This window comes from Protopterus annectens, chromosome 1.part1 (assembly GCF_019279795.1).
Source record: "Protopterus annectens isolate FY-2018-M chromosome 1.part1, PAN1.0, whole genome shotgun sequence".
NCBI lineage: Eukaryota > Metazoa > Chordata > Ceratodontiformes > Protopteridae > Protopterus > Protopterus annectens.
The window spans coordinates 527864412-527874689 of record NC_056726.1 but is presented as its reverse complement, the minus strand read 5'-3'; positions in this window follow the sequence as shown (position 1 = coordinate 527874689).

The following is a 10278-nucleotide window of genomic DNA, read 5'->3' as shown; positions in this document are numbered from 1 at the left end:
CTAGGTCAACTGAGGCATTAGCATTCTTCTAATGAGGTCAGTATTTGTCCCCACTAAAATAGATGCTGAATCCTTTCCTTTTTGCCTGGGGCACACAACAGCGAGTGTTTCAAAAACTTCTGTTGACCCAACAACTGAAGTGGAAAATTCTAACTTGAGTGAGACATAACCATCATAAGGGAACTTCATGTCACTTAGCCCCCAGATCTCCAAATCTTCTAACTTTTCAAGTGGCAAATGTTTTAAGTATTTTTGGTAGAAGTCTCTGTACAGAATGGTGATTTGTGCAGCAGTATCCAACAGTGCCTTACTATACACTCCTTCTATTTTTACTGACATGACAGGGGACGGTCCCAGTAGGCCATCGGATAGTTTCTGTTTCCGGTGCTGTTCAGCTGTACGGCAGTCAGCATGTGGTTGAGGTACCACCGGTTGACCTCACCATTTTAACAGATAAGACTCTTGCTTAGTAATGCTTTGTGGTCTCAGATGCTGAGATTTTGCCTGAGATGGCTTTCCAATTCAGTTGTTCACCTGAGATAAGCTAGAAGTGTGCATAGTAGGTAGTTTCTCTCCCCTATTACAAGGGTTTGTGTGGAAAGGAGATCCAGGATGCTGTCTCTTGATGTTAGATTTTATGGAGCTGTCTGTAACTGGACACTCAGCTGTCTCCTTCACTGAGGCCCTTTGAAGTTCCCCTACATTAGGACACTGTCACTTTATATGCCCTGCATCCCCACAGTGAAAACAAAATCCAGTAGGAACTCTGAACATTGGCTGGTTCAGTTCTTCCCTGTGTCCTTTTGTGGAGGTTCTAGCTGATGTATTCCAACCTTCAGCTAAAGTTACCATAGATTTCTGCAATTCTGCAACTGTCTTGGTGACTTGAGCTATGGTGTCGGTCAGGGAAGACACCTGCATCTGCAACTGTGACACCTCTACATTGCAGACACTCTGGGCCACGACTCCTGTTTGAGTAGTGAGCATGGTTATAGGCGCCTGCTGGTGTTCACTCACTGTTTTAGTTGCTGTTGAACACTGAGAGGTCGCTTCCAACAGGGCTTCCTCTTCCCTCACCTCTTTAACCAACTGAGAATAAGTTAGAATATTTTCCCTATTTCTCATCCTCATTTTCCAAACAACGGGGTCCATTGCTTGAGCTCCCTGTAAAATTTGTCCGATCTGTACTTGGTCAGCTATGTTTGGATCCACCCCCTTCGTAGGAATATCTATTGGAGCATTTTATCTAATCACTTAATGTAGTCAGATAATTTCTCACTAACTTCTTGGTATGTATGTTAAAACCGATACAGTAGGTCAGCAGCCCTCTCGGTCCTTCCAAACACATCTTGCAGTACTCCTAAATAGTCCTTGGCCGTGCAATCCTGCTTACCCATCTTTAGGTTGTGTATGATATCCACAGCTAATCCCTTTAGACTTTCAGCTATCCGCTGCTTCTTCTGAGATTCTGGGATATCCTACTCCTCTAGGGCTTGTGAAGCCTGATCCATCCAGGATTTAAAATCGTCCTCTCCCTGAGGTGTGGGTTGTCTGCCAGAAAAGAAATGCAATTTGTGGTAGCCAAACCCAGTGAATGACTGTGTAGGCTTTAAGCATTTTTCTACAATACTTCCCAAAGCATTCAAAGCTTCAGGCCCTATAGTATTTATGGACAGTGAAGCTGCAGCTTCTGGTGTAAGGTTCTGACCTACTTGGATAGCTTCCACAGGTATTTTCTCTGTCACTGAGGTAGTGCACTTCTCAGGGATTACCACATGGACTGCACTCTCACCTGAAATTTGTACACTCAAAGGTATGTGCTCATACACTAAAGGACTTTTACCATTCTAATAAGGCCAATGTGCTCTGTTAAGTAGGGTCCATAGTGCTGTCTAATAAAAATCCACGCCCTACAACTGCTAAGGATCCTGTGATTTGATGTATTTGCATATCAGTCCATGTGACCCCTGGCAACACCAGAACTAAGCAATGCTCTGACTGAGCATTGTGCTGTTTGCACCACCTAGTGGCTACTTCTGGGTTCATGTTTCTGCTGGATTTGCTTTCCACACATACAGGTGTACAGGGTGGATTCCAAGGCAGTACAGGAAATCCCAGACAAGCCCCCAAATGTAGCGCAACCGCAGGTGTAGTTGAAGTAGCTATGGGTTCTTTCCTACCTGACTCTGGTGACACCCCTATAGGCCCAACACACCAAGGTGGCAAGAATGACAGATTTTATTCTAGGTGACACATCTAGCTTAAAAGGCAGTAACACAACCACAAACAAATTATTTCAACAGTGCACCAGTTAGCAATAAGGCAAGGTGAGATATGCATGCAATAAAAACATACATTCACTCTCTTCCCAGAACTCAACAGAAAAAGTTCTTGACGTTCAAACATGCACAAAGAAGGCAATATCAATGAGCAGTAAAACTTTATAATGCAGCAACACAAACACGAGAAAAATACAATGTCATTAAGCAATAAAAGAGTTATAATACAACAATACAGATATGGGAAAATGCAATGTCATTGACCAGCAAAATTCTTGAAGGCAGCAGTCCTAACACAAGAAAATGCAATGTCATTGAACAATGAAGATTTATAATGCAACAATACAAATATGATAAAATAAAATGTCATTGAGCAGTACTAACACCATCAACCCTCTTTATCAATTCTAAGCAGACCAACTATGAAACACTCTATTATACCCTGTTCACTGGCCAGTGACTACTTACAGTCTTGCTGCTGGCATGATGGGGCCCAAGTTGGAGCTCATATGGATCCCAGTTATTTGTATTCCACAAAGCATTTGGGGGGAATCCACAATCTTATAAAAATATAAAATGATGGCCAGAGCCTCTCACAACTCCATTGAGAATATCCTAGTGACCAGGCACCGTGGTTCCTCTGATGAGAAAAGTAGAAAAATCCCCTGCCATAACTCTGGTAATCATCTATGGCTTCTCTGTACTAGGCCCAAAGGAACTCCTTTTCTTGCTGAACCATATGCAGATGTAAAACTACTGGTTTCAGACTTCTCTCCTGATTCCACAAAATACCATCATCAGGGATTTCAGCAAAAGACAGACACAATCTGCTACTTCACTTCCATAGTTTCATAGTTTCATAGTATAGTACTAGGCTATCTGCCCTGGGGCATTTGTAAGCCTAGCCATAGTGATGTGGCTTTTGCCACCCCATGAAATGGTACAAAAATGTACAGAATAAATCTAGAATACTGTGCCTCTGTCTAGTAGTGACACAATGAAGGTCCCCTTATATAATAGAATTAGTTTACTGTGCCCCTGTCTAGCAGTGACCCAGATGTGACCTCTGGGGTAAATTTTCGATCTCCCATCCACTCATCAAGATTTCTCTTGAAGAGAGTTAGTGAGGGGCTCTGCCTAATACGAACTGGGATCCTATTCCAAAGCATGGGAAGCCTTTGGGTTATGAATCTATCCCTCCAGCATGTCCTATTCATACTTGTGCCAAGGTTTAAGTCTTTAGCTCACGTGGTCCGGATGGATTTGGATTTTTTGAGGTGGAGCATGTCCATCAAATCCTGATTGGACATGGCCTTGTACGTCAGGCAGAGATCACCCCTGAGCAGGCAGTATGCCACTGAATAGAGCTGAAGTTTCTTTAGTCTGGCAGAATAAGACATATGTTGGAGACCCTTGATCCTTTTGGTGAGGTACTTCTGTGGTCTCTCCAGCTGTTGCAAGTGCCGGGTGAGATACATACCAAATGGGGCATTGTACTCAATCATGGGTCTGATGAGGGAGGAATATAAGGGTACAATGACATCCTTGGATCTGGATGTGAATCCCTTCATGATGAGGTGTGCAAGGTAGAATGTTTTTCTAACCACTTTGGCAACGTGGGTGTCAAATCCCTGTCCCAAAGCACTAGGAAAGAAAATCCAGTCATGCTTCAAGGCCCTTTTTCCCTTCAGCTACATGTTTCAGTCTTCCCTTCTTCAGCTAGTCTCTTAGTCTCCTCTTTCACTTTCAAAATTGTCTTTTATATTCCTGAAAATAGCTCCACCTTGTGGTGTAATGAAAAACTACAGTCTATTACTTCTACAATGAAATACTGTGGGAGCTACATAAGTGTCACAATATTTCACATGTTCATTATGGTTAAGTATGCCTTTAAAATTAGGGGTGGATACATCCCTAACTGTACATTATTTTTTGAATGGCTAATGGCTGTCATAATAAGGTTTAAATGGGTTGCTTTTTGTACTTACTTTAGGAATCCAGTGACCTAATGGATAAGGCACTGGTCTCTGAAGCCAGAGATTGTGGGGGGAGATTGTGGGGGTCAAGTCCCATCTGGGGTGATATAATCTTGATACAAGTAAAACATTTAGTGGGCTTGTAGCTCAAGGGTTAAAGCACTGATCTAGAAACAAGGCCTCTACGTGTCCTTTAAAGCAATTTGTTCAAGACTCTGGGAAGTGTGGAAATTCCCAAAGTGTAAGAATCAAGGTTTTCATCAAAAGAGAAGATGAAAGCTTTTATTTGAATACTACTTACATATTTTAAGATGTGCTTATAGTAATCTGTGTGGTGATAGTTTTTTGTACTTTTCTGCTTTTTCTATGTTTTAGCCAAAAAGCTATCTGTCTGCATTTTTATAGTTTGTTCTGCAACTTTAATGATGTAGCTTCATTTGCAGTTGTGGGAAATTGTTTATTACTGCAAGACTTTAGCATTGTTTATATATTATACTGCACTTCTATTTCCATAAGTAGAATTACTTTAAAAGCTAGCTGTTTGTATTTTGACTCCTGTCTGTGGCCTTAGTCTTGTAGTATCATTCACACTTGTGGCAGATCTGTGGACTACTGCCAGACATAAGACTCATTCAGTCATTTATTACAACATTTTGTCCATAAACAGTATTACTGGTAAATTTCTGTATAGTCCACTGCCTTAGTCTGTGGTTGGGTTGTAGTAATGGAAGTATTGTGAATTCTCCTTCAGGATTTGTGCTACAGTACTTGTATAACTGTTTATATTCCAGTTTTGCTGCTAGAGTCTTATAGTCTGCTTAGCATTTATCTGTTTAAAGTTGCATTACAGTGCCTTTCTGTTTACTTTGCTACTGTTTCCCCCATTTTTTGTATCTACCTCAACCCTGTCTGAGGCATTAAGCTAAAGTTTCTGAAATCGGTTAGATCCCTGTCTAAGAAATCTTCTACTTGTTGCAGCTTGAATGTTTTCCTAATCCTCCCACACTTTTTCTGTTGTAGTTTTAAAAGGCTATGTCTCTGGCTTCCACCTGTTATGGTAATCTTACTTCCAAATCACCCCACTCTCACCTCTTTCATTGCTATTGTCTGTTGTTTAGGCTTTTTAAAGTACTTTTCCTACCCATTACTTTTTCACATATCCATAATACTAAGTGCCCACCCAGCAAACCAGTTTTGCTCTTTAGTAAATTTTATCTATAAAAATACCCTTATAACTAAAACCTGTAATCTAGAGTGGATAAAATAAAACCATTGAACAGATTCAAGCTTAAACCAGTCAGTTTGCAAGTGAAACAGTACTACTATCAAAGCTTACCACAGTCTAACCTAGTCTAGTGCCAAACCACAGAGACAACCAAGGAGACCTCTGTATAACCCAATTGATAACCTACAGTATACCACCCAAATACAGGTCCGGGCAACATGGATATGTGATTTCCAAATGTCGCCTTAGCCACCTTGGTAAATAAGGGCATCCTGAGACAATGTAGCAATTGTCTCATGTACACAGACAATCATTTAATCCTTAAAGAAACAAATACAGTATGCAAGAGATGCACATACACAATTTCACTGGAGGTAAAATTTTACATACAAATAAGGTTGGCAAGAACATACAAACTCCATCCACCTCAAGTAGTGTTCACCACACAAATAGATCAATGTATGCTGAGACACTAAAAAGCAATCTTCCCAAATCTCAAAGACCTCAAAAGCCTATGAACAGTAATGTCTATCCTGAGCAATCTCTAAAGCACTCACCAAAAGCAGCGACAAGCACCACACATACATCTATACCCAGTGGAGTCCCTTGAGCAAAGCCCATAAGCAAATACATTACCCAGGACTCTTGTCATAAGGGACTCCATTGTAAGAGACATAGATTTCCCTCTCTTCATACTGAACAAGGAGAAGATAAAGGTTAGTTGTTTATCTGGAGCCAGGATCCATCAAGATATGCATGCACTCAAGTCACTACACTACAGGTACCAGTATGATTATAGCATACTATAATTTTTTATTATGTTTTTTTTTAAGATCTTTTAGATGAATTTTTTTAGTTTTTTTTTTAGCCTTTTTAGTAGTGTTAGTTTTGTTGTCTTAAATTACGTTTCAGAATTTACATTACATGTTTACATTTTTTTTTATTTAAATGAAATATATATTTAAATAAGCACTTTTTTTTTGCAAAAAAAAAGCAATCATTACTAATCATATTAGGATAATAGTATATATTATATATATATAATATAATGATATGATGGGAATTTTTTTTTGAGGAGGAAACGCTTTATCTGAACGAACGTGAAAGCGCCAGTGTTTTGTTTGTTTAATCAATAAATTGTTCGTGTTGTGCCAGCCGTGGAGTGCTTCCTTTGTTCATTACAGTATTTTTGCTTTTCTTCACCTCACCTGATACCACTTGTTTTTTTCCGATGATTCTAGCATAGTTCATATGGGCATTAATGACCTGAGATGTACCTCCCTTGTCTATTTGAAGAGAAGCATTATTGATTTCTCTGAATATGTGTCTCAGGCAGGTATCTGCCTTGCGTTGAGCAGCATTCTACCTTCACTAAGAATGAGGCTACAGTATGAACAAAAGATGACTGACTTCAATAATTGGCTTAGTTTATGGTGTCTTTCCAGAGGGATTCAATATTTTGTCAGCACGGGATGCCAAGGCTAACAAACCACATTTCTTTGCAAAGTATGGTCTGCACCTGTCCCTCCCTTAGGCTTCTGAATATTGGCTAAAATTTATCCACCCCCCCCCTTACAGTCTTTTTTAGGCAATGACAAATCAACAAATCTACGAACATAGCAAATAAAACTCAAAGAAATGTGAAGGTGTTAGCGCTCTGTTCTAGAAGCCTAAACAAGAAACTCCACACCCTACAAGCTCTCATCACTCTGGAGAATATAGACATCTGTGCCGTTACTGAGACATAGTGTAAATACACAGAAAGTTACTCTGGTAATTCAAGGCTTCAGTGCTTTCCACACATTTAGACCATCAGCTGCACAGACAGGGACAAAATATGTAGGAGTCTCATCTGCATTAGCAACAAATATACCTCTAAGTTGGAGTTTATCCACCTGCACATAACCATAGACAAAGTCCCTTACCATATCCTAGCAAGCTATAAGTCATCCTCTATGTCCCAAAAATGTCATAGCTCATACCTAGACCTACTGGAGACACTCATTATTAAGCCAAATACCCTATTCATGGGAGCTTTAACTACCCCGCTATAGAGTGGGAAAACATACCCATCAGAGGGTGAAACATACCAGACCTGGTACTAACCAATATGGTTGAGTGCTGTACACTGCTCAGTGTCACATCCTCATAAAGCTGTCTCCTTCAAAATCAAAATCGACTCAGTAACCCCAGCAAACCCTGTAAAATTTAGGAACTATTGCAAAGCAAAATACATCTTATTAAGTGATAGTCTGTCAAACTTTAATGCATCTCTTAACCTTGAGTTCAGAGCAACCTATATGGACTTGTTCATAGAAACCCTGTACAACCATGTAAATGGCTTTACAGAGGCTTCTCTACCTACTAGAGATGAGCCCAAAACAAATCACTTTAGTAGAATCTGAACATTAATAGAGTATATAACAAAAGGAAAAAAGTAATGATTAAAATCAGGAAGAACAACTCCCATAATAATAAGAGCTCTCTGATTAAACTAAACAGGAAACTAAGAGGGCTAACTAAGTCCAGCAAGGCCAATTACCAAGTCAAGATAGCTTGACAGGCTAAAGACTACCACAAGGCCTTCAACATCTATGTTCATAAACTCAAAGGCAGTGTGCTGAGCTGGTGGTCAATGGGGCTATCTTCACTGAGCAGAGCAACATGGCTAAAATGCTGGGTGATAAATTAAACTCAGACTTCAACCCAACCCCCAGCCTCCCCTCATGAGATGCCTACTAACATGAACCCCCAAATTATTAACAGGGAGCAGGACCTGATGGTGCTTGCTAAAGCCAAAAACATAGCCTCAATGAGCCCTGACAATATCCTCCTACGTTAAGTGGTTTGAAACATGACCTTTCAGGTCTAACTGAGTCAATTTTCCCCTATAGCCTTAAGACAGGCTTTTTACCATGAGAACAGAAGACTGCAATAGTTATTCAATTTCACAATGATGGATCATCATCTGACCCCAGAAACTACAGACCTATTAGTCTGACTAGTCTAATATGCAGAGCCATGGAATGAATTATCATAGAAATGATCAACAAAGACATAGGCAGCATTCATACACTGGATCCAATCCAGTCAAAGGAAGGCTATGTCAAAGGAAGGTCATGCCTACTAAACCCAGTGGACTTCTTAGAGAAGGTCACCAAGGCAATGGATGAGGAGAAAATGGTGGGTACTACCCAGCTGGACCTGGCTAAAGTGTCCACTGCAATACCCACTTGGCTGCAGTTGACAAACTCACTGAACTTGGCATAAGACCCTACATAACTCACTGGATTACCAGCTGGGTCAAAGAAAACCCAGGAAATCAGGACTGGTGAGACCACCTCTACTAAGAGACCAGTCACCAGTGAGGTACCTCAGGGCTTTGTTCTGGGACCACTCCTATCTGACATCTACTTTTTGAAGGTAAAGGATAATGTCAAGGGCCTTTATTTGGAAGGTGACAGATGGCAGAAAATCTGGAGCTATCATAGATCCCCCACAACACAAACATCTTATAAGAGGGTCTAACACAGACAAATGACTGATGCCAAAGCAATGTATTGAACCTTAACGCCATGAAATATATTATAGTGCTTTTTGGGAAAATGGCCACCTAGGCTAATTTCTATATCAATAGGACACCCCTAAGAGCTGACCCAGTAGTCAGGGGTCTGGGACCAAATGTAGGCAGTAATCTGGGCTTTGAACAACATGTGACCAAGGTAGTAAGAAAATCATTCTATATTATGCAACTTATAAGTAAGGGCATGGCATCCAGGTCCAAGGAAGTCATAGTATGATTTTATTAGGCCCTTATCAGACCCATCATTGAGTATAATGTGCCCTTTAACATGTACCTGACCAGACGTATGCAACAGATTCAGATGGAATGCTCACAAAGGTTCATTACCAGGAAAATCCAGCATATAAACAGATTATCCTGTCTCTGTACATGGTCTCCTACAGGTTACTGAGAGGTGATCTATGCCTGGCATAAAAGGCATCTTTGAATCCAGCTCTGATAGATCTTTTCCATAGCTACAGAATGAACAGCATCAGAACCACCAGATCAAAGGATATAAATTTTGCCTGCAACATAAATAGGACATGTTGGTGAGACAGATATTCATCTCTGAGGATCCTCATGCTCTGGAACAGGTTCCCCATCAATGTGAAGAAGAGTCCATCCCTAACCCTATTTAAGTGTAACCTTGAGTAGTGGATGGGAAATTGCAAATTCACCCCGGGTATGGCTCAAATGTCTCTGATAGACAGAGGCAGACAGCAACTGAGCCCAAACTAACTTACCCCTCCTCTCATATCCTTTAGAAACATCCTAACATACCCCCTCCTAATAAATACCCTTAATATACAGGGACATAATTGTGTTGTGTTATGTTGCTAGGCTTATAAAGGGTCATTAGCCTAGTAAATGCCTATAAGCCTATGATTCTTGTAGGTTTTCAGCCCAAGTGGTTGCTTTTTGTTATGTTGTCATAATAAAAGTTATGTTTTAAGGAAACATATTTTATTTATTTATTAACAGTGTATGTGTGGGGAACAGTGGTATAATGGTCTGCCACATATAAGCCTGTAGGATTTGACGAGAAGGTGAAATGCATATGAAATCATGACATTTGCAAACATATAAGTGCAGTATTTGCAAAAACTGAACTGTAGGCCTTTTACCAATCTATCAAAATTACTGTTAGGGGACTGCTCTGCAGATAGGGACTGTTTTGCCATCACAGATTATTTATAGACTACCCATTACTTTGAATTAAATTTTTAGGTAGAG